Source organism: Engystomops pustulosus, chromosome 2 (assembly GCF_040894005.1).
Source record: "Engystomops pustulosus chromosome 2, aEngPut4.maternal, whole genome shotgun sequence".
In the NCBI taxonomy this organism is placed as follows: domain Eukaryota; kingdom Metazoa; phylum Chordata; class Amphibia; order Anura; family Leptodactylidae; genus Engystomops; species Engystomops pustulosus.
In genome coordinates, this window is record NC_092412.1 from 87,635,817 (window position 1) to 87,662,614 (window position 26,798).

Sequence of the window (26,798 nt, forward strand, 5' to 3'; positions counted from 1 at the left end):
CGCGCGGCAGCTGTCAGCCTCCAGAACCCGCTATTCGGCGCTGCTGGGGACTATGACACGTATGTCCCGGGGGACGCGCGTGTACGAGGGGCAGTGCTGGGGCTGGTGTGGGGGGCTTCCCGTGACTGTATCCTGCCTCTGTGCTAAGCTACGTGTACACCCTACAGGGCGGGATGCTGTGCAGGGAAACCTCTATGACCACCCAAATTTACACAAAAAATGTTCTTAGATATTCCGCTTAAAGGAAGAAAAATACCTGGTAAATATAGAAGGGGCTATACACACTGGAGATCAAAATTAGTACAAAACACAATTTACAAAGTGTCAAGGTCGTTGTTTTATGTGGATATATCCTAACATGTAAAATAGCAGTATTTGAAGCTAATTTCATAAATTGTATATACAGGCGGCCCCCAAGTTACATACAGATAGGTTATTTAGATTTGTATTTAAAGTACTTCTACCACCAGGATGCAGGGTCATAAACCAAGCGCACTGACATACTGGTGTGTGCCCCCTCCATCGTGTTCTGCTCTTCTTTTAGCATTTTTAGGACCTAGTTTTTCCAAAAAAAAGGCTCTAAAAGTTCTGCAAATGAGCTTGAGGGGCTCTGGGCTTCATAGAAGTCAATGGAGCCCCTCAGGCTCATTTGCATGATTTTTAAAACCTTTAATTCTTACAAACAAGGGTATAAGAAGCTACAAGAAGAGCAGATCCTGTCAGAGGGGACATACACCAGTATGTCAGTGTGCTTAGTTTACAATCCTTCATCCTGGTGGTAGGAGTAAGGAGACACCAGGTAATGGTTAACGTTTTCATTCTTTTCCATGGAAACCGATATGCAATCAGCCCAAGGCCCACCCTTGCGTGCTTGCGTTGCATTTGTAAACACAACGCTAATACCAAATGTGGCTGCACCCTTAAGGTGATGCCACACATGGCGCTTTGAACCCGTTTTTGGTCCATTTTTTAAGCAGTATCCAAAGCCCCTCAGTGCTGTAGCTTCACAGGCTGTTACAATAAGCAGAGCAGGTCCCTCCCTGCACTTCCTGCTCTTTCCTGGGAGGAGTGAAAAAGCAGGATGTTGGGTTAGTCATGTTCTGCTCATTGTAACAGCCTGTGAATCTGCAGAACAGAGTGTCTCTGGTAACGCCCCTTTCAGGCTCATAAGTATAATTTTAAACAATTGTATTAGAAGGAAGGAGGACATGGATAATATATATAAGAAAAACAAAAAGATTATCACTCACAGTGTCTGACTCTATGGGTAATTGTTCCTGGTTTATCATGCATGATGATTTTCTTTAAGAATCAGCCCCAAAATGCAAAATTTTTGAATATGCAGTATACTTAATCCCTTCCCTTTTTTAATTCAGTTCCTGCTATTATTTAGGTGAATGCTTGACACCTATTTACCTTTATGTCCCTTGCAATGGTGTAATTTGTGAACACTTTTTGTGGTACAATGGTCCACATTTACTAAATGTGTCTGCAGAGAGCGCCAGATTTCTGGCCCCTGTTCTTCATGAATCTGGCTGTACCAACCTTTTTTGAATGCACCTTAACATAGGGCATGCCGCACATTTCTCTGGGACTTTGCATGACAAATGTGTCGCACAGTTCGAATGAGCACCAGATCGCCCAATTCAGTGTTAAAATTTGTGTTGCATAAAGGATAGTGCAGCCGTGCCAGAAACCAGTTATGTGCGATACAAATGTGGCGCAGGCACTTCTTAAATACATGTAAAAGCAGTTTTCACTGAATTGAACGTGCAGTCCCCCAGAAAACTGGCACACGGACCTTAGTAAAGGTGGGCCAATGTGTTATAAATGTGGAACATCTATAAGTCTTATAAGATTTTATTTCACCCTACACTCCTTCCATATAATGGCACAAAAAAATTGATCTTAACTTCTTTATTTTTCCATTTAAAGAGCTGTGTGATGGCTTGTTTTCTGCATAACAAATTGCAATTCATAGTGATGGTATTTAAAGAGAACACGTCAGGCAAAATAACCCCCATAAACTAAATATATTTTCATAAACTGCCATTAGAAAGCATTGGCTCTATCCCTTCATTGTCCCTCTACATGCCTGTAAACCTAAGCAATGAGGTCCTAAAGCTGTATGCAAATGACCTGTGAAATGTCCAATGAGTCATTAGCATATTTGTGCTGTCCAGCTTATTCATGAGTGGGAGGCACAGCCACACCCCCAGTGCATGACTGACAGCCTCTACAATGATGTGATGTATGATGGTGTAATGGCTGTTGCATGTGCTTGCTGCTGGCCACACCTCCTGCAGCCTGTGTGTGTATATATAGGAGAGATACAACAGCTCCAGGCTGCAGCCATGTTACAGCAGAACATGTCAGGTACATGTGTAGCTGATGTCTTTGTCTGTGTGTCAGGAGGATGCAGCATGTCAGCAGATGCAGCACACACACTAGCAATCCTTTACTATACATTACACACAGACATGAGCAGGGGGAGGAGAGGGGAGGAGGAACAGTGGTGACATCACTGCCTCTGACCATGTGACCAGCCTCATTTACATAATAAAGAAAAGATGATTTTACAATGATTAATGTATGAATTGACTAGATAAAGGCTGGGATGGGATTCTTGTGAACTGCTACAACAGGTAGAGGTGACAGGACAAGTGACAGAGACCTGATGACAGGTGTCCTTTAATATTCCATGACGTGTACTGGGAAGCTGTAAAAAAATTCTGAATGCATTTAAAATAATGAAAAAACGCATTTGCAGCATTTTCTTGTGTGCTTAGATTTCAGACTTCATTCTTTGGGTCAATAAGATCACAGAAATACCATATTTGTATAGGTTCTATAATGTTTTCATACATTTACAAAAATTAAAACCTCCTGTAAAAAAAAAAATTCTTAATTTCTGGCACTAATAAGTTTTTCATACTCTGGTGTACCATTTTAGGACTGTACAACCTTTTTATCACTTTTTATAGAAATTTTTATATTTTTCAAAATGGCAAAAAAAGTGGCATTTTCGAATTCGGGCACTAATTTCCATTATGGGGTTAAAAGCAGTGAAAAATGATTGTTATACTTTGATAAATTGGGCATTTTCAAACGAGAAACCTAATGTGTTTATGATTTTTACTATTTATTTATATTTATATGACTTCTAGGGAAAGGGGGGGTGATTAGAATTTTTAGTTTTTTTTAATAAGTTTTTTTTTTAATTATTATTTTTCAGACCCCCTAGGTTTGATTGGGGGTGTTTAATCTATAGGTTTGATTGAGGGTGTTTAATCTATTGTCCAGCAAACACCCGGTGAATATGAACAGGGCTCAGCCCATAAACCGGGTTCATACTCCCCCCTACACTACAAGACCTTCAGGAACGTCTTTTTGCGTTAAGCGATTAAGAAGTGTTTTTTTCCTAGGGATGTATACCTGTATGCCTAATATATATTCTACCACAGAAGCATAACTTAAAGTGAACCTGTCACCATGTGTTTTTAGCATATTTCTGGGTTGCAGCATGAATGAAAAATATATATATTTTATTCAGGCAGGCAACCCCGCATTCTGCAGTCAGTCTGCACTGCCCACTATATGCATTTGGTGTCCCAGCTCTGCCTCTTAGATTTCCCGATAATGACATCACAATGTGACTGCAGGAGGTGGGTTACCTGACTTTCTGACTGCATCCTCTTCTTATTATGGTCTGGGTTCCTCAGGGCTTAGTTCTAGGATGTCTTCTCTTTTCCCTCTACACTGCCTCCATTGGATCAGCAGATTTGGATTCTATTATCTCTTCATGCTAACGTAACCCAACTAGATACTTCTGCACGTAACATCACCCCTTCCTACTAGTGATTTTCTCTCTGCAATCTGTAACATCATGTCCTTACTCTTCTTTTCTTTCCATCATCTACTAACCAAACCAACCCTGATCTCTTCATTTCTGTATGTGGTATCACCATAACCCCTAGACACAGGCCCTGTGTCCCGCGGTTGTGCTGGACTCAGGCCTCTCCTTTGCACCGTATCCTCATCCTCTTAGATTGTAAGCTCTTGCAAGCAAGACCCTCATTCCTTTTGTTCCATATGACTATGTTTTATCAATGTCTTATTTTATTTGTATATTATCTCCATGATTTGTTAAGCATTATGGAATATAATGGCCTTTATAAACAAATATTATTTTTATTATTAGTCCAAAGATGCGAGGCAGCTACTGGCTGAAACTCATGCTGTAGCAGGCACACGCCTGTGGCCGGGAAAGCGCCGTTGGCATACAAACAAGGACATGCAATGTTGGACGGCGCCACGGGTGAAAAGAAGCACAGAGAGAGGTAAGTATAAGGGGTTTATAATTTTTACAGCCCTCCCCCAGCCATATATAATTTTTATTTTAATTCTTTAACAACCCCTTTACTACAAAGATAACAACTAGAAATTAAAAGTAAACAGATGATGTTTTGACTATATGAATTTTACATTGTAATAATGTTTTGTACAGAGTGGAGTAAGAGTTCTTCAAAATAGGGAGTAGCTACTCTTAAAACACGAACCGAGGTGGAGCAAAATGATTCAAATAAACTCTTCTTTATTTTTTATAGTTTGGCAACTTTGGCAAATGTAATGAATGGATCCTTTCCTTACTGAACTGCTGTATAATGCTGTCTGATGAGGAGGAGGAGCAGCATGTAATTCTATTCTCGGCATGTGAGAAACCCTCTTGTCTCTCACCAGGAATGGGATTTTTAGGTGGTGACAGGTTCCAATCGCCTATGCTATGCTGATTTTAAAAATGTCTTTACCAGCATTCTGAATAATTTCAGTAATTTATATAGTTTAATTCACATTACCTGGCTCCCTGCCAGCAGCATGTGGTGAGTCCCAGGAGAGGCAGCTGCAGTCTGTGTGTGCCCATGTCAGTATGGTCCCACTTCCTGTTATGTGCATGGAGCAGGCAGGGGAGGGAGGGGGATGGAATGGAGGAGAGTAAGAATGTTTGAAGAGATATAGGCATACACAGGCTGCAGCTGCCCCCACCCCCAGGAATAACCACACGCTGCTGGCATGGAGCTGTCAGGGTCGTAATCGACATTTAACCGGTCCGGTCAGTCACCTCAAATCAGATAGAGCAAGTGTCTCAATCTCAAACAAGCTCCGCACTACTGCTTTCATGACAGCAAGATTAACTTTATTTCCATGTCAACAGATTTATACAGAAGAGAGAAAGATGTGGTTATACATCATACAGCATCATAGTGGGCTAGGGTTAAGCAAATGTGTCTAGCATCCGATGTGCCCTGGTTGGTCAGTTCCAGTATCTGGGCAGATAATGTCCTGGGCGTTGAGTTTCGATATGAGTGATGAAGCCTTCTTGGAATCAGGAATGTTGTTCTATTCCTGGAAATAGGGTGTTGGCTGTGTGGATGCCGGCGCCATCTTAAGTAATATATCTGAGCATATTGCTGAGGAGGAAAAACTTTAGTATTTGCCAGCTATATAAAAGTATAAAAGTATAAAAATATAAAACTATAAGCTCATATACAAATATTCCCCTTCATGTATAAAACTATAAAGCTCATGTATATATATTCCCCTTCACAGAGCAATGTAATGTAAACTACACTATTATAAACCGCTGAAATGACTCACAAGGCATTTTTAAAATCAACTGTCACCAGCTGGTTACAGGTTCACTTTAAGAGTTTATTTCAAGAAAAAAATACTATAAAAGATGGGAACTTATTAAAAAAAAGCAAGACATTAGATAATCAGGAGTTTGAAACAATGGGTTCAGTTTGAAGGACTAGCATAAATAATATAAATCTACTTATTCCCATTTCTTGATATTTACGCATAAGCAGTTGATGATAATAATGAATGCTAATAATTTCAGCAGCCTTGACTTTCATGATGTTTGGTTGTAGATGATCATGAGTAGAATTTCTAAATATATTACTATTCACTCTCTTGACATAAACCTCACATTTTTGTTTTTAATGTATTGAGCTCTGCTATCTTCTATTGTATGCATCGCTGATTAAGAGAAAAATTAAATGGTTATTCCAGACAGAATAAGCTTGAAGCTGCAAAAGATATATATTTTGTGACTACACTAAATATTTATGTTCAGAAGCATCAAGCAAATCATTATAGTGCTGAGATAGTAAAGTTATTGACATAAATAATGCATGTTGAAACAATTCAGAATTTCATAACCTGTTCACCACATCACTGGAATTATTTGGATAGGTTTAAGCTTGGTCAATTATTTTTTTCTGCTTTATTCCATTGATAATATACAAAACTTTTCATAATTTGCCTTCAGTTTTCCTTAAAGGGGTTATACAAAAAAATGACTTAAAAAAACTCCCAAATTAAAATGTTTCAAAAAGCTATTCATAAGGGTAAACTGGATACCCTTTTATTTGTAATTGTGATGATAGATCAGCCTCTATTCTATTCTGTGGTGTTCAAGTAGTCCCTGCACTTACTAATCCCCAGCACAGCAGGATTCTGTGTGTTACCTTCCAAGGCCCTGACACTGCTTTTCCTTTTTGTTTTAATCCTTGTCACTGTATACAGGCAGTCCCCGGGTTACATACAAGATAGTAGTTCAGCAGAAACAATTTTTTTAATGACCAGAGCTCATAATTCCACCATCGATCACTGTACAATTCCTCCTTATTTGTGCACCACTCCAAAAACGCAAGAGATCACTTTCGGGAATAAGTCACCATTCAGACAAGAAAGTTCAAAGTTTTCACTTCTGTCCCAGTCTCCTCCATTCACTGTATGTAAGAGACATATCCAGACATAGTGTAGACAGTTTCAAATTTTAAAAGCTTTTATTACAGGTTCTACTCACATAAAAAGGTAAAAATGTGCATATAATTGTTTTCCACGAGGACGCCAATCTCTGCCCGACCCAGGGTTTCGCCTCTTAGCTTCTTCCGGGGCTTGATTAGCGTCCGTCCTCTAGCCTAATTTATACATCTTCAACGTCTACATTTCCCAACATATGCTGAAGAATACAAAAATACATGAGACTAATAGCTCAATCTTCACAATGTATCTTATTTCCTGTTAAGAAACTATTCTATATGTACTTGTGTGTTGTGGATTCTTTATCGCTGCTTTTCCTAACCCACGTGGGAATCAGCTGGTGGTTTCCAGCTATCATCCAATCACAGGGGTTTTTTTGGAGATAAGCCCACAAACACACTCTTTACAAACACGTGGGTGTTAACTCATCAACTCACGGATGTGCTCCATCTAACACATGAGGATATTCATATTCTATTCTACTCATATGTAAGGTACATCGGTGCAAGGGGATATTCATCTATTCCCACCTATTCTTATTCCTATATTAAATTTCAAAATGTTGCTCTTGATTATTCTAGATATATATGTCCATGACAACAATTTTTTATATACAATAAAAATTCTATTGCATTCTAAAAGGTTATTCTCAACATAACAACATATTTTGGACATATCAATAAATAACAGTAAGATCATACAGTGAATTATAATAAAAAAGGATTTTTTCAATTTCCAAAAGTACAGTGCCTCTTTACTCCTGGCTCATGGCTATTCAAGATGTATATTCATAGCGGCAATTTGCTATACATAATATACTGTTTTCTCTAAATGTTATTTTTTCTACTCAATTTCAAAGGGTTGCTCTGAAACATATCTAGACAGATCCATAAGTTACAATACAGTCATATAATGAATTATAATAAACATTTTTTTTAAAAAGTGTAGTAACTCTTTATAAGTAGTCCTATTTATCCAAAATCCATTCTAAATATATCCTAATTACCAAAAAGACTAGACCCCCATTTTTAACTTCTATATCAAATAGTGATTTAAACCTTAATCCATTTCTTAGTGCTACAAGCAAATAACTATGTAAAGTATAATTCTAGAACCCTTATTTTACTACTATAAGCTATTTTACTATGTGTCTCTCAAAAAACTATTTAGTTCGAAATCTGTATCGATACCTCTTGGCGCTAAAGTGCCCAGTCTGTAAATCCATTGACTCTCCCTCCTACTCAATACAGTACCTAAATGTTCTCCCCTCCAATGTGCAGAAACTTTCTCAATAGCCCAAAATTGCAGTTTATCAGGATTAGATTGATGTGCTCTTTTAAAATTTGCCGAAACACTATGTGTCATCACCCCTTTTCTAATATTTCTTATGTGTTCCCCTACCCTGGTTTTTAATTTCCGACCAGTTCTCCCTATATATCTCAAACCACATGGACACATAAGGACATAAATCACATTAGATGAGTCACAATTCATATGATCATATATTGTTATTTCTTGCCCATTAATTTCCACCACATTTTTCTTTCTTCCTTTTTCAGTTCGACTTCCCTTGGTATCCCTACAAGGTTTACATCTTCCACAATGGAAGAAACCTGTAGGACTCCCCTTTTCTTTTTGTTTTGAATCCTTTATGTAGCTTTTAGTTAGTAAATCTTTTAATGAGGGAGCTTTCCCAAACACCACTTTTGGTTTTGACGACAATGCATTGCCCAGAACCGGATCCCCACGTACAATGTGCCAATATCTTTGCATGATAGATCTTAAACCTAACGCCTCCTTTGAAAATCTTGTAATAAATATAGGTTCAGTGGTTTTCTCCTTCTTTTCAACCCCTTTGTTGTGTATTGTATTCTCCCCCTTGATTTTTTTCACTAACAAATTCTCCGGATACCCCCTTTCCCTGAATCTTTGTTTGACGATTTCTAGATGTGTTTTTCTGTCCTCTCTATTCATACAATTTCTCTCTATTCTCCTAAACTGTCGTCCAGGGATATTATTAATCCATGGCTTATAGTGACAGCTATCAAACTGTACATAGCTATTAACGTCTATGGGTTTAAAGTAATTTCTACTCTTTATTTTGGTATCTTCCTTGAAGAGTTCTAAATCCAAAAAACAAATACTATCATTTCCTTTTTCATACTTAAATTTCAAATTATATTGATTCACATTTAGAAATTTTATGAATGCATCCAAAATATCACCATCTCCCTTCCATATGATTCCATATGATGCAATCATCAATGAATCTTTTATATAGCAATATATTGTCTTTGAAGATATTTTTTGGCCCATATATATATTCCTCTTCCCATTTCTCCATATATAAATTTGCAAACGACTGGGCAAATTTTGCCCCCATCGCCGTTCTGTCTAATTGTAAAAAGAAATTATCGTCAAACCAAAAATAATTATGTTTCAAACAAAAATCTATACCCTCTACTATAAATTTTTTCTTTCTATCTTCCATATTTTGAACTTGATTTAGTCTTTCTTTTATCACTGTTACTTCAGGATCCTGTGGAATAGATGTGTATAATGATGAGACATCACGTGAATTCCCAAAATTCGAGTTTTTTAACAGATCTATAAGGTTTCAGAATCTCTAAGGTACAATTTCATATTTTTAACTAATGGTTGAAGGAAAAAGTCAATATATTACCCCAATTTACCAATTTTTCCAACTCCTTCTTGTAAATGTGGGTAGAGTCTCCTCTCAATTTTATGTATGTTTGTGCATCATGCAATAGTCTATACATTTCTTTATCATAATCACCCTTATTCATGATAACTATCCCCCCCCTTTATCCGCACTTTTTATCACTATATTCCTATTCTCTTTCAGTTCTTTTAGTGCTATCCTCTCTGCTTTGGTCAAGTTATCATTCCATCTAGTTTTTTTCATTTGTTCAAAATCCCTTAGACGCAGGTTTAAAGTCCAATTTAAGTGTTTATTCACACTTGCAAAACAGAACACAACTTCAGCCTTGGCTTAGGCACATGCAAAAAAACATTACAAAAGTAATTCCTGCCCGGCTAGGCGCTGTCTAATACATTTGACGGACCCTAGCTTTCCGGGTACCAGGCTGCCTGGCATCTGCTCTTGGACAGCAGCAAGACAAGAGACCCTCAGTTACCTTTGCTGTGAGAATGCAATCTCGCTTTCAGCTCTCCAGGTAGGGCCTCTCCTACTGCTTCTGGCCTGCAGACTAAATCAGGCCCTAACGAGGCCTGTGACCCGCACCTGTGGGCAATTCACAAACCCAGGACCGAAGCCCGGGTGGAGTAGGAGTCCCACTACCTGCCTACCCCTACTCCATAATAAGCAGGCCCAGTACGGACATTACAAATGTGTCTGTGTTAGCTAGGCCAACACAGACAAAACAGACTATTCCTGCTTATCATGTCTGCATTAACCCTTGGGTTACCGCAGACTAACCCAGGGCTTTTACCACACACCCTTCATCTGCCTGTAGGACAGATAGCGGTTTTCCCAAATGACACCTCTCACTTTCTTACAGTGTCCATACCCAATCCCTTGGTGGAGAAAATTTTGCTGATTCCTATTTGGACTCTGTTCCTGTGATCTGAGTGGGGAGAAACGATTATGTGTATATATATCGGGGCGGGGGTACACTATTTGTTGTTTGTATTGTGATGAACGGTATCTTCCTGTTTGTGGGGTGTATGGTAGTCTTCCTCCCCTATATTGTCCCCTTGAGGCATAAGGCTCTCTAGGTAAAAAGGATCTCCTCGGAGTATAATTCCTCCGTCTCTCATCCATATATTCATTATAATTCTTATGTGGGTAGTTTGTTCTAAAATCCCCTCTCCATTTCTTGTTTTCATATTTTCCTTCATTTTTATAACCCCCATAAAGTCGCTGGTTATTTTTATTACCTTTCCTATATTCTGTTTCCCTATTCCCCATAGTTTTCTACCCATTGTCTGACCGGTTGCCTAGTTCCTTTGAAGTTTCTTGTCTGAATGGTGACTTATTCCCGAAAGTGATCTCTTGTGTTTTTGGAGTGGTGCACAAATAAGGAGGAATTGTACAGTGATCGATGGTGGAATTATGAGCTCCGGTCATTGAAAAAATTGTTTCTGCTGAACTACTAAATAGTGGATGATCGCTGGATCCTTCCAAGACCGTGGAAAGAGCTTGTAGGACAGAAGGTGCAACACCATTTACTATTACTATTATACACGTCCTTTTCCCTGATCCAGCAGGTGTATTGCACTTCGGACTTTTAATATTAACTTTTAATATTTTTTCAAATTTTTTATACCTTTTTTTGTACTGTTTTATTGCAATACTTTGTATCCCAAACGGGATACTTTGTATCCCAAACGTTTTGCATTTCTCATACAATTGGTAGGATTAACATTATACATATGTTGCAATGGATATCTTTGAATTTCGTAATTCTAACTTATCTGAATTCCCTAATTTTTTCCCAACACAAATGGAGAGTTGTCTGAAAACAGATGATTTGGAAACAAATTTTAAAAATTTGGAATTCTTGATGGTTAAAGAACTAAATGTTATGTGGGATATTGCATCACTGGAAAATTTTTTGAAAGAGGAACTAATCCCTGATGGTCTAAGGTGGCAATTGCCCTTAAATATGGATGGTAAAGACATCCAGGAACATATAGCTTGGGAAATAGTTCTTAACCAGTGTTCATTTAATGTAATGAGATTCATAATAGAGGTACGCAAAAGAAAGCTAGAGAAAATAAATAAGGATATAGAGGAATACAAACAGAAATTGGAACCCTTTAAGGGTCTGGATGATTATATAGATTTTTCTAACATCTGCCAGAGAAATATTAAAAAATTGGAACAGGAAGTTAAAGAGAAATATAAAAAATTCATAAAGGTTAAAACAGATTATAAAGAGAATAATGTATACAAATGGCAGAAGAAACTTAATGTTGAAATTAGCACAAACACAGTTAGAGACACAAGTGGGAAAAATCCTGAGACAAATGAGGAACTAGGCAACCGGTCAGACAATGGGTAGAAAACTATGGGGAATAGGGAAACAGAATATAGGAAAGGTAATAAAAATAACTAGCCAAATTATGGGGGTTATAAAAATGAAGGAAAATATGAGAACAAGAAATGGAGAGGGGATTTTAGAACAAACTACCCACATAAGAATTATAATGAATATATGGATGAGAGACGGAGGAATTATACTCCGAGGAGATCCTTTTTACCTAGAGAGCCTTATGCCCCAAGGGGACAATATAGGGGAGGAAGACTACCATACACCCCACAAACAGGAAGATACCGTCAATCGCAATACACACAACAAATAGTGTACCCCCACCCCGATATATATACACATAATCGTTTCTCCCCGCTCAGATCACAGGAACAGAGTCCAAATTTTCCCCACCAAGGGTTTGGGTATGGACACCCAGAAAGGGATCTGAGACTAGGGAAAAGAAAATAAGACGGGATGGAAGGAGGAATAGAAAACAGAGGGGAAAAGAAGAAACCAAAAGAGATGTAGATCAAACAGGTATCTTTAACCTGAGTGTTTTGGAATTGAATGATAACCATACATCCCTATTGAAGAAAGGATTAAAATATGCTCCTGAATCTAAACTGGATAAATTCCAGACCTTTGTGGACATAAATAAGTTTATAAGGAATATCAATCTTAAAAAATACTTTATGAATAAAGGAAGTAACACTATGGAATATACATCTGGCCATACCACATTAAAAGAGAAATCCGATTTTATACCGCCACCAATGGGGAGTAATGAATGCATAGACACCTTCAAACGTCTAGTTCTAAGGGATTTTGCACAATCAAAAAAAACTAGCTGGAATGATAACTTGACCAAAGCAGAGAGGATAGCACTAAAAGAACTGAAAGGGAATAGGAATATAGTGATAAAAAGTGCGGATAAAGGGGGGGGATAGTTATCATGAATAAGGGTGATTATGATAAAGAAATGTATAGACTATTGCATGATGCACAAACATACAAAAATTGAGAGGAGACCTTACCCACATTTAAAAGAAGGAGTTGGAAAAATTGGTAAATTGGGGTAAGGAATATGGGATTCTGAATGAAAAAGAATACAGGCAGTCCCCGGGTTACATACAAGATAGGGTCTGTAGGTTTGTTCTTAAGTTGAGTTTGTATGTAAGTCGGAACTGTATATTTTATCATTGTAATCCCAGCCAAAACTTTTTTGGTCTCTGTGACAATTGGATTTTAAAAATGTTGGGTTGTCATAAGAATCAATATTAACACTAAAGCTTCATTACAGACACCCGTGATAACTGTTACAGCTGTTTATTGTGGCCTAGGTCTAAAGTACAATAAATTACCAATATCGAGAGGTCTGTTTGTAACTATGGGTCGTATGTAAGTCGAGTGTTCTTAAGTAGGGGACCGCCTGTATAGGTATATAAATATACGAACCCCAAAAATCCCTGTAATATATTTTTGCCAAAGATACATAAAAGTGTGAATATATTGACTTTTTTCTTCAACCATTAGTTAAAAATATGAAATCGTACCTTAGAGATTCAGAACACCTTATAGATCTGTTAAAAAACTCGAATTTTTGGAATAATGATGACATCATATTATGTTCATGCGATGTCTCATCATTATACACATCTATTCCACAGGATCTTGGAGTAACAGTGATAAAAGAAAGACTAAATCAAGTTCAAAATATGGAAGATAGAAAGCAAAAATTTATAGTAGAGGGTATAGGTTTTTAATAATAATACTTTATTATCCCAAAGGGAACTTAAAGTGTCACATCCGCCATACATCAATTTAACAAGACATCACATATATAAAAACTCACTTAAGAAAAATAAAAAACACATATAATACACATATAGTACACATAAATATAGATTTAAATTGATGTTCAATACATAATTAATAAAATGAGGTATAAAAAGTAATAAAATATTGCCCTTCTTTCCAATCGTCGTACATTTTTAAAACTTTTTTTGTTTGAAATATAATTATTTTTGGTTTGACGATAATTTCTTTTTACAATTAGACGGAACGGCGATGGGGGCAAAATTTGCCCCGTCGTTTGCAAATTTATATATGGAGAAATGGGAATAGGTATATATATATGGGCCAAAAAATATCTTCAAAGACAATATATTGCTATATAAAAGATTCATTGATGATTGCATCATCATATGGAAGGGAGATGGTGATATTTTGGATGCATTCATAAAATCTCTAAATGTGAATCAATATAATTTTAAATCTAAGTATAAAAAAGGAAATGATAGTATTTGTTTTTTGGATTTAGAACTCTTCAAGGAAGATACCAAAATAAAGAGTAGAAATTACTTTAAACCCATAGACGTTAATAGCTATGTACAGTTTGATAGCTGTCACTATAAGCCATGGATTAATAATATCCCTGGACGACAGTTTAAGAGAATAGAGAGAAATTGTATGAATAGAGAGGACAGAAAAACACAACTAGAAATCGTCAAACAAAGATTCAGGGAAAGGGGGTATCCGGAGAATTTGTTAGTGAAAAAAATCAAGGGGGAGAATACAATACACAACAAAGGGGTTGAAAAGAAGGAGAAAAACACTGAACCTATATTTATTACAAGATTTTCAAAGGAGGCTTTAGGTTTAAGATCTATCATGCAAAGATATTGGCACATTGTACGTGGGGATCCGGTTCTGGGCAATGCATTGTCGTCAAAACCAAAAGTGGTGTTTAGGAAAGCTCATTAAAAGATTTACTAACTAAAAGCTACATAAAGGATTCAAAACAAAACCCGTAGAGTCCTACGGGTCTCTTTCATTGTGGAAGATGTAAACCTTGTAGGGATACCAAGGGAAGTCGAACTGAAAAAGGAAGAAAGAAAAATGTGGTGGAAATTAATGGGCAAGAAATAACAGTATATGATCATATGAATTGTGACTCATCTAATGTGATTTATGTCCTTATGTGTACATGTGGTTTGGGATATATAGGGAGAACTGGTCGGAAATTAAAAACCAGGGTAGGGGAACACATAAAAAATATTAGAAAAGGGGTGATGACACATAGGGGCAGATTTACTTACCCGGTCTGTTCGCGATCCAGTGGCGTGTTCTCTGCGGTGGATTCGGGTCCGGCCGGGATTCATCAAGGTAGTTCCTCCGCCGTCCACCAGGTGGCGCTGCTGCGCTGAAAAGCATCCGGATGCCCTGAAATTCACCGACCCGGACCAAGTGAAGGTAAGCGCGTCCCAAGCAACACATTTTCAGTTTGTAAATGCGGCGTTTTTTCCGAATACGTTGTGTTTTCGTTCGGCCACGCCCCCCCGTCGCGCGCATGCTGGCGCCGATGCGCCACAATCCGATCGCGTGCGCCAAAATCCCAGGGCAATACAGGGGAAATCGGCACAAATCGGAAATATTCGGGTAACACGTTGGGAAAACGCAAATCGGGCCCTTAGTAAATGACCCCCATAGTGTTTCGGCACATTTTAAAAGAGCATATCAATCTAATCCTGATAAACTGCAATTTTGGGCTATTGAGAAAATTTCTGCATATTGGAGGGTAGAACATTTAGGTACTGTATTGAGTAGGAGGGAGAGTCAATGGATTTACAGACTGGGCACTTTAGCACCAAGAGGTATGAATATAGATTTCGAACTAAAATGTTTTTTGAGAGACACATAGTAAAATAGCTTATAGTAGTAAAATAAGGGTTCTAGAATTATACTTTACATACTGTAGTTATTTGCTTGTAGCACTAAGAAATGGATTAAGGTTTAAATCACTTTTTGATATAGAAGTTAAAAATGGGGGTCTAGTCTTTTGGTAATTAGGATATATTTAGAATATATCTAAATAAATCAGGTTAAAGCGAAACCCTGGGTCGGGCAAAGATTGGCGTCCTCGTGGAAAACAATTTGTGATATCCGCATTTTTACCTTTTTATGTGAGTAGAACCTGTAATAAAAGCTTTTAAAATTTGAAACTATCTACACTATGTCTGGATATGTCTCTTACATACAGTGAATGGAGGAGACTGGGATAGAAGTGAAAACTTTGAAGTTTCTTGTCTGAATGGTGACTTATTCCCGAAAGTGATCTCTTGCGTTTTTGGAGTGGTGCACAAATAAGGAGGAATTGTACAGTGAACGATGGTGGAATTATGAGCTCCGGTCATTGAAAAAATTGCTTCTGCTGAACTACTAAATAGTGGATGATCGCTGGATCCTTCCAAGACCGTGGAAAGAGCTCGTAGGACAGAAGGTTCAACACCATTTACTATTGCTATTATACATACAAGATAGGTTCTGTAGATTTGTTCTTAAGTTGAATTTGTAAATAAGTCGGAACTGTATATTTTATAAATGTAGATCCAGACAAATTTTTTTTGGTCTCTGTAATAATTGGATTTTACAAATGTATGTTGGGTTGTCATCAGATTGTAATCAGAATTAACATAAAGCTTAATTGCATTATCCTGCTGAAAGTAGCCATCAGATGTTGGGTACATTGTGGTCATAAAGGGATGGACATGGTCAGCAACAATACTCAGGTAGGCTGTGGCGTTGCAACGATGCTCAATTGGTACCAAGGGGCCCAAAGAGTGCCAAGAAAATATTCCCCACACCATGACACCACCACCACCAGCCTGAACCGTTGATACAAGGCAGGATGGATTCATGCTTTCATGTTGTTGATGCCAAATTCTGACCCTACCATCCGAATGTCGCAGCAGAAATCGAGACTCATCAGACCAGGCAACGTTTTTCCAATCTTCTACTGTCCAATTTCGATGAGCTTGTGCAAATTGTAGCCTCAGTTTCTTGTTCTTAGCTGAAAGGAGTGGCACCCGGTGTGGTCTCCTGCTGCTGTAGCCCATCTGCCTCAAAGTTCGACGTACTGTGCGTTCAGAGATGTTCTTCTGCCTACCTTGGTTGTAACGGGTGGCGATTTGAGTCACTGTTGCCTTTCTATCAGCTCGAAACAGTCTGCCCATTCTCCTCTGACCTCTGGCATCAACAAGGCATTTCCGCCCACAGAACTGCCGCTCACTGGATGTTTTTTCTTTTCGGACCATTCTCTGTAAACCCTAGAGATGGTTGTGCGTGAAAATCCCAGTAGATCAGCAGTTTCTGAAATACTCAGACCAGCCCTTCTGGCACCAACAACCATGCCACGTTCAAAGGCACTCAAATCACCTTTCTTCCCCATACTGATGCTCGGTTTGAACAGCAGGAGATTGTCTTGACCATGTGTACATGCCTAAATGCACTGAGTTGCCGCCATGTGATTGGCTGATTAGAAATTAAGTGTTAACGAGCAGTTGGACAGGTCATCAGATTACAGAGGTGTACTGAGAAGCTAATTTTAAAATTTACTCTAGGACTCTATGTCCTACATGCTGGTTTTACTTATTGGGTGATTGGGGAGCTGACATACTTCCTTTTAGCCTATGATTTGTAAAGCACTGCGGAATTTGTTGGCACTATATAAATAAAGATTATTATTTAGAGAACTACAAGTAATGAACTTCTGAATCCAGCAAGTAATAATATATGATCCTTTTAGCTTTACATTACATTGCATTACAATATTTCAGCTGACTTTTTTTTCTACTATGTGTACTTTAGAGTCTTATCTGTGAGGCTTTTATCTATTTCAGGGCATGATTCCAAAGTGTTCTAAAAATGCAATGAAAGCTAAAGTTATGTGGCATTTTCTGCATCTCATTTAGTTACAAATCCCAAAAAGTGATTGTAATCAATATTTGTCTGTGATAATGGCCCAGTTAATGGTGTTGTGTCTGCTTCAGTAAATCTAGATTTGCTTTGAAAAGAAAACAGACAGCCCAAGGGTGTACTATCTACCCACTTGCACGAGACATGTTCTCAAGTGGTAGCAACATGAATTAATTTTTGAGAGGGAATGAAAGACCAATGTTGAAGTTTTACGTGATGTTGTTTTTTAAAGGTTGGTCTTCAAGAAGGCAAATCTTATTGCTTCAAGGTATAAATATATTTTGAACCATTCCATGCTTTCAGCTTTGTTAGTACAGCTTTGTGGAAGCCTTTTTCATTTATATAATGATTGCGCCTCACAGAACAAACTAAGGCGTCTTTCACACAAATGTATGCTACGTTCGGCTGGGGATTCAAATTGAAAGGCCAGATATGCGACCCCAGAACATCCGTGTGAAAGAGGCCTAAGGACCACAAAAGTATGGCTGGGTGAGTTTGGTTTAGAAATACATCATGGACACCTTCATGGACTAGTAGAAAGATTACAAGCCTGGTCATCTCATCCAACATCAATCTGACAGTAAAAATGCTTTTCAATATGTTTGGATACAACATTCCCACAGCTACACTGAAACCTGGAAGAAAGCCTTCCCAGAAGATCCAATACTTTCAGAGTTCCGCACGACTACACAATCTCCATCAAGGAAATGCCACCATTCAGACTGGAAATGCTAGCTCTATATCCTCCTTACACAGAAGCCATTCAGGCAAAATCAAAGCAAAGTTTTATGTATGCACATTTTAATCACTTAGTATAAAGAGTATAAGACAATAAAAAGTACTTGATTGGATTCAACAGACTATGCTATGTGTATCTAAATTTCCTCCATAGCAAACACCGTTGAGGGATTTTGAGGTGTGAGGAGGATATAGAGCTAGCGTTTGAATGGTGGCTTTTGCTTGATGGAGATTGTGTAGTCATGTGGAACTCTAAAAGTATTGGATCTGTTTTGGAATCAATGGAGACATATTATGTGGGGAGTTAAACCCACCACAAACTTGCTTTTATCAATTTCTACATCTTAGGTATGCTCCAGATCAGCAGGAATGTTCTAATTAGTAAAAAAGGCTGCCCACACCGTAGTGGTAGACATGATAGTTTAAGAGGGTGACACAAGGGGACTAATTTCAGTAAACTATTCCTTCCAGCGTGATGCCCATCTTAAAAAGTTTCCATTGGTAGTGCACTCCAAATGGTTGACTAATGTGGGGGACGTTTTAGATGCTCAAAGGCAAAATATAATGGAGTCAGCACCAAGTTCTCGGTCAGTTAAGCACACTGCCTTCCCAAATTATATCGGTACCTTTTACAGAAGGTTTATTTTACAAATCTCAGATTATTCAATATGGGATGTAGGAATGATAATCACAATAAAATCTAATTAAATTGTTAGGTTTTCCTGCATCCCAAAATGAAAACAGTGATAAAATGAAATAAGTTTCCCAAAAGTTCAGACTTTTTAAGGTATTACAACATAATAAAACCATATAAATTTGGTAGCTCTGTGACTATATTGACCTACAGATTAAAGGGGATGTGTCATTGGAACTGCACACTAAAAGCTGTAAAAAAACAAGCTCCTGAGAAATGTCGCTACTGTGGTTTTTAGTCAATTTCAGAGCATTTGAATTTTTTCCAGTTTCTGGTAAACAACACTGAAATGGGGCCAACAGAAGGTGCAATTTGTTTTGAAAAAAACAAGCCCTCATGCAACTCTGTAAACTAAAAACACTGTAAAAATGTAATGGCGTTTTGAAGGTAAGAAGTAAAAAAATGGAAACGCAGAAATGAAAAAGGGCTTTGGCATTAAAAGGTTAAGTGCACAAACATTACTTGTATTCTAATGCAAGCATGTATAAGTGCATACCATAAATATTGTATATTTCATTTGCTTGTCCTATAACAATTTACCATTCATAATATTAACATTCCTTGATTAAAATTTTTCTTAAACTGTGTATTATTTTATCAATAAATGTTGCATAAAAACATAATTCAAGGTAATAATTATATTTTGCCTTGGCAACTGTAACTCCCTAACCTGCATGCATTCCAATTAATAGACCCAATACATTATGAGTATAACATCCTGACTGATCTTTCTGAATAGTGGTTGTTCTAGCGTCTCTGCTCTTTGTCATACAAATCGTTCCCCATTTCTTACAGAATAAGATTCATAACTCTCCTACTAGTGTACAACGCTCTTTACCATGCCACACTGTCATACATCTCAGATCTCATTTCCATTTACACACCCTCTTTGCTAAGTTAATAACCTATAATCTTTCTCCTTTATTGAATCCTCTCATTCTCTTATGCGGTACATGAATTCTGTGGAAATCACTCTTCTGTTCTAAGCTTGCTCCGAAAGGGTCTTGTTTTAAAGGGAACCTATGAAATCAGGTCAGCGTGTTATAGAGAAGGAGGAGTTAAGCAGATTGATATACAGTACAGCTTTGTGGAAAAGATTCAGTATACCTTGTAATTCATTCAAAATAAATTCTTTTTTTATATATATGGTTTGCAGTGATTCAAAATCTTATATGTATAAATGTTCATAAATAAAATAGCAGTCAGGACCACCCACTGAAACACTTTTGCTGACTTCAAAGTACAGGAATTGAATTGAAAAAGTTGCCCTGAATCTTCTCCCCAAAAACTAAATATCAGTTCACTCACCACCTCCTGACCGATTACATGCTACCTAGAGAAAAGACACTATATTCAAACTGCTTAGGCAGATCTACACTCACCGGCCACATTATTAGGTACACCTGTCCAACTGCTCGTTAACACTTAATTTCTAATCAGGCAATCACATGGCGGCAACTCAGTGCATTTAGGCATGTACACATGGTCAAGACAATCTCCTGCAGTTCAAACCGAGCATCAGTATGGGGAAGAAAGGTGATTTGAGTGCCTTTGAACGTGGCATGGTTGTTGGTGCCAGAAGGGCTGGTCTGAGTATTTCAGAAACTGCTGATCTACTGGGATTTTCACGCACAACCATCTCTAGGGTTTACAGAGAATGGTCCGGAAAAGAAAAAACATCCAGTGAGTGGCAGTTCTGTGGGCGGAAATGCCTTGTTGATGCCAGAGGTCAGAGGAGAATGGGCAGATTGGTTCGAGCTGATAGAAAGGCAACAGTGACTCAAATCGCCACCCGTTACAACCAAGGTAGGCAGAAGAGCATCTCTGAATGCACAGTATGTCGAACTTTGAGGCAGATGGGCTACAGCAGCAGAAGACCACACCGGGTGCCACTCCTTTCAGCTAAGAACAGGAAACTGAGGCTACAATTTGCACAAGCTCATCGAAATTGGACAGTAGAAGATTGGAAAAACGTTTCCTGGTCTGATGAGTCTCGATTTCTGCTGCGACATTCGGATGGTAGGGTCAGAATTTGGCGTCAACAACATGAAAGCATAGATCCATCCTGCCTTGTATCAACGGTTCAGGCTGATGGTGGTGGTGTCATGATGTGGGGAATATTTTCTTGGCCCTCTTTGGGCCCCTTGGTACCAATTGAGCATCGTTGCAACGCCACAGCCTACCTGAGTATTGTTGCTGACCATGTCCATCCCTTTATGACCACAATGTACCCAACATCTGATGGCTACTTTCAGTAGGATAATGCGCTTTGTCATAAAGCTGGAATCATCTCAGACTGGTTTCTTGAACATGACAATGAGTTCACTGTACTCAAATGGCCTCCACAGTCACCAGATCTCAATCCAATAGAGCATCTTTGGGATGTGGTGGAACGGGAGATTTGCATCATGGTTGTGCAGCCGACAAATCTGCTGCAACTGTGTGATGCCATCATGTCAATATGGACCAAAATCTCTGAGGAATGCTTCCAGCACCTTTTTGAATCTATGCCATGAAGAATTGAGGCAGTTCTGAAGGCAAAAGGGGGTCCAACCCGTTACTAGCATGGTGTACCTAATAAAGTGGCCGGTGAGTGTATAGATCGTGTACAACTGATTTTGTAGGAAGGAGCCCAGCAACATATTTTAGAACTAGACAGGAAAAAAAAGGAAAAAGTGGCTGCATCCTGAAAAACAAAATTCTAATTTTGTTGGTTCTATAATAACATTTTTATTATTAATAACAGGTAACCTGGCTGCTGTAATGTCCTTTACTATGCACTGTGAATATCACATTTTTTATGATCTCATGAAGTTTCTGTTGATATTTAGTCAAGCCTGTAGCATGTTCCGTCCAATAAGCACAGAAGGCCTATAATGATTATTAAAGCAATGGTAATATAGTAGCAGTTCTTTTCTTCGGGGACAAAATCTGCACAGTTCTTCCCATAGTGGCAGGATAATAATGATTGTAAGAAAAGAACTTTGAGATTAAAAAGAATAATATTAATAATGCATGAGTTATAAAAGCTAGTAGGACATGCATTTATCTTATAACTAAAATATGCATAAGATGAAAAAAACAATCCAGTATTCATAATCCTTGTGCTTTTAGTATGTGCACAATCTTAAGAATTATTATAAATATACATACAGGTTCTTCTGTCTAACTTTTTATGCTTAGTAAGTGTGGACATTTTATATTATTGCACTATATTTAGTAAGGAGCTGAATAAATCCCCTAGCATTAAAGGGATTTACCCAATTATATTTTTTAATAATGCTGGGTGGGCCGGCATTCAGGCAGGCAGGCGATCTGGCAGGCTGTTGTTCGGGATGGTGGGTGAATGTGCTGGAGTTCAGGCTTACCGCTGCGTTTGTGCGGACTGGCGTTTGGGCAGGCCGGAGCGCTGGTGGGCAGGCTGGAGTTTGGGATGTCACCCATTTTAATTCATAAGGGTTATAAGTGAGACATATGGACTGTATACATATTTAGAAATACCTCTGTTTCGCAACAGTTCAGCAGTAGAGAAATATCCCCATCCTCAACCCACGGCTATGTATTCCTCTGCACTATGTATGAATAAAGCCTTTCTTATTTATACTAAATAGTGAAATCCCACACACTCCTTAAATGGCACCTCTACTTTATTCTTTGGTTCGGTACGATCGCGGTGATACCAAATTTATACAGGTTTTATTGCGTTTTAATAAATTTTCAAAAATTAAACGAATGTGTACAAAAAAGAAAAAAAAATTTTGCCATCTTCTGACGCAAATAACTTTTTCATACTTTGGCGCATGGAGCTGTGTGAGGTGTCATTTTTTGCGAAATGAGCCGACGTTCTCATTGCTACCTTTTTGAGGACTGTGCAACATTTTGATCATTTTTTATTACATTTTTTATGTCATCTAAAATGGTGTAAAAGTCGCGTTTTGGACATTTTGGCGCCATTTGCCGTTCCGGAGGTCACCGCCGTCAATAACCGTTTTTATATTTTGACTATTTATTATATTTTATATCAGTTCTAAAGAAAGGGGGGTGATTTGAACTTTTAATATATTTTTTTTTTTTTCCCACTATTTCTTAGACCCTCTAGGGTACATTAACCCTAGATGGTCTGATCACTCCTGCCATATACTGCAATACTACTGTACCGCAGTATATGGCATTTCTGCTCACTATACATTACAATGAGCCACAGGCTCATTGTAATGCATGTGCAGAAGCCATGTATCCTCGGGTCAAACGAAGACCCGAGGCTACCATGGCAACCGATCGCCGCCCCCCCGATGACGTTCGGGGGAGCGGCGATCGGAGGTAAGATGGCGGTGCCCATGTGCACGGCTCGTTAGTATCACAGAGAAGAATCAGAGTTGTGTTTTCTAACGAGCCATGCACCTGTGTGACCATGGACAGATTTCTATCCACAGGAAATAAACAATGAATCTTTCTTTAGCAGAATAGCAAGCAGAGATCTAGAAAACTGTGAGGAATTCATATAGAAATTATATTGTAAACTTTTCATTATTCAAACAATAACTTTTATTTGCTGAAATGGGAATACCCCTTTAAAGGGGTATTCTCACCTGGGCATTCACATTCAGTTTCACTAATCTTCCATTTATAAACATTTCTTCAATTGGATGTTATTTAAAAAAATGTTCCTGTGTGAAGATAATTTCTCATAAATGTAGTCATTCTGTCCCTTAGAAACGAGATCAGCTTCCTCGGTTACGACCATGTCACACTCTGGCAGCGGTGGCCAGACCTGAGCTATTGAGTCCTGCCTGACTACCTGGATTCAGCAATCATTACCACAGGGTGGCTGTGGGTCATGTAGTAACTCCCGGACATTTCATATACAAAAACAATTTGTTTCTTTGTGCAATCTCTCCCGCAGACGTGGCCGTATCCGAGGAAGCTATCTCGTTTCTAAGGGACCATATCACTACATTTATGAGAAATTATCTTCACACAGGAACATTTTTTTTAATAACATCTAATTGAAGAAATGTTTATATATGGCATATTAATGAAACTGAATGTGAGTGCCCAGATAAGAATACCCCTTTAAGCTTAACGTGCAAGTCGAATTTTGGGAGACAGCTAATGGCTGAGTTCAAGTCCCGGGGTCAACATCTGCAAAGTGTTTGATGTTCTCTCCATGCCTGTGTTTCCTCTGGATCCTCCGGTTTCCTCCCATGCTCCAAAACATACTGGTAGATTGATTAGATTGTGAGGACAGGGACTGAATTGGCAAGCTCTGTGTAGTGCTGCATAATCTGTGTGCACTATATAAATAAAGGAATTATTATTATATCAATAAAGGAATTATTACAATGTACATACATTTCACAGCTACCTCATGCATAAGGGGCTTTAGGGTGCATTTTAACACACATATCACTTTTGGTACCCCATACACATTACAAGAAAATTACACAAAGAATTGGTGTTTAAACTGAAACCAAAATACAATGCCATACAGATCCCTTAATTGACTGACCTTAAAGGGGTATTCCGGGAATATGAACGTCTGATACAAAACCCCTTAATACTATAAATAGATGAATACAACAAAACTTAATGTCATTAGTCGCAAAATGGAGTTTAAATAGTTTGATTTAATGATTCACTAAATGTTATGGCCTCTCTAAAGTTATCACCAAGATAACAGCCACTGGAAACTACAAGTCCCAAGATCCTTTAGTTCTCAGTAACTCCTCCTTCCTCTTATGCTCTGCTCCCAGTGATGATGTAACAGGTTTTCTTGCTCTGTTACCATAGTAATAATGTGTAAGTGCCATTACCAAAACACTGGCCATACTGGATGCACTGCAACCAACCAACAACAGCCAAACATAGTGGTGATCACATGACCTGCCCAGGCAGCTGCAGGACATGGGATTTGGACATGTGACCAGCGGCCATCTTCTGTCCTGTGTATGCTCTGCAACGGACCACGCGGAGGAAATTAGCGGACTGATTAAAGGGCCAGGAGCATTTTAATTCTTCATTACAGTCTATGTAGTCAGCATTTTCTGCTAAGGGGAGCAACATTTTAAATAACAACTAATTACATATAAGCTTATATTTTAAGGACCCATTTGTATATGAATTATGCTGATTCCTGGAATACCCCTTTAATTAATTATTAAATTTTTTTTGGGAAACACCATTTAAAAATATTTTACTGTACTAATAAAAGTAGAAACATTTTCATTTTTGTGGTATTAGTTCTTGAGACTAAATTTATGCCTGGCAGGTCTTTTTGCACATTTTCAGTTTGAAACTCTGTACAGTGCAATATATTTGAATGATGTTTTCTAATCCCTATTCATAATTTGTAGATTTTTTCTTTCTGCATGTGCCATGGTATACCGTGTTTTTTTAAATTCATATTCCTGTGATTATTCCTTATTCCACCTTTGGGCTCTAGTCATGGTAAGTATTAATGTGGGTAATACATCAATTTCTCAAATGCTAACTTGGTGGAATACAAGTTTTGTGATCGCTGTGGATTGTGCCTCTACAATGAATGTAAATGCAATGCTAGCAGACATTACACATTGCCAAAGCAGCAGGGAGGTGTGAAGGAATATAATAAGTTATTGAACAGACACATTTTGACTTACAGTATCTAAGACCCACTGAAAGTTTAGTTTATTATATTAAATAAGCATGATAATATTAAAAACATGTGATCAGACTAATTGCGCTTCTGATAGTGCTAGACTATATATGTATATATTTTTTTTTAACTACAGGATGATGTACAAGCCTGAAGTTCTAATCTACAGTTCTTTTTCACTAATTTAATGTTTTGCAGCAAAACTGTGATGGGGGCCACTTTCCATAAGCGTCACAAGATGAAATGTAAAACATTGCCACTTTTCTCCATGTACAGGTGCAGCCAGGGCCTATTCTGGACTTTTTGTTGACTGTGGCAGGCATTAAAATCCTCCGCCCAGCAGCCCCTGATCATCTACTATGTTCCATCGACTCACATAGACAACTTGCAGACCAATATTTAAAAAGCATTAACTAAAAAATGAATAACGCAGTGCCGCTGGCTCACTGAGATTCTATGACTGACACATGCTGATGCTGTCTCACAAACGACTAGGTTAGTCACAGGCATTGGGAGAATATAATACCTTACAGGTAATGATCTGCTCCATCAGGAGGATGACTTTGCACATAGCAGTGCACTTTAGGAATGGCCACAACGGCTCCAACTCCTCATCAGGCCCTGGCAATGCACATGGAGAGGCACAAGGCCCCATCGGGCCCTGAAGATGAACATGGAGAGGGTCAGGACCAGGCAAGAAAGGACACTAGGAACGCAAGTCAAACCTTACCAGGTTTCAGATGTGCATGGGATCCTTAAAGGGGTATTCCCATGAAGACAAGTTTCTTAAATGTACTATGGATGACAAAAAAACACATTCTCTAATTCACTGTTATTAACAAAAATACTGAATTTTACAAATATATGTCCAACCTGTCTCTATCAGTCCAGGTGTACACAATTTCAGTTTCCTCTAGACACAACCCTGTAACTTCTCTTAGGGTCGGGTGGCCATCTTGGATGAGATCGTTTAGCTGAGTTTCTGTCTGCTATGCTGTGACTGATTCACAGCCTGCCAGCACATGGTGAGCAGAGAGAGGCTGCAAACTACAAGCTACAAGGAGATAAGTAATCAGGGGGCAGGGGGATGCAGACATATAGCTGTCAGATGTAGCCGAGCCCAGAGTGTAAC

General features: G+C 38.3%; 1 long non-coding RNA gene across 2 annotated transcripts; it reads left to right on the forward strand.

The window, feature by feature from the left end:
- Positions 1-26,579, forward strand: LOC140118056 (uncharacterized). Of its 2 annotated transcripts, none has more exons than XR_011853130.1 (3): positions 1-59; positions 4,202-4,340; positions 25,865-26,579. It is a non-coding gene; the product is annotated as an uncharacterized lncRNA (long non-coding RNA). The 2 variants fall into 2 exon arrangements; XR_011853129.1 differs by lacking the exon at positions 25,865-26,579 and adding an exon at positions 15,886-16,099.
- Positions 26,580-26,798: the final 219 nt, after the last annotated feature.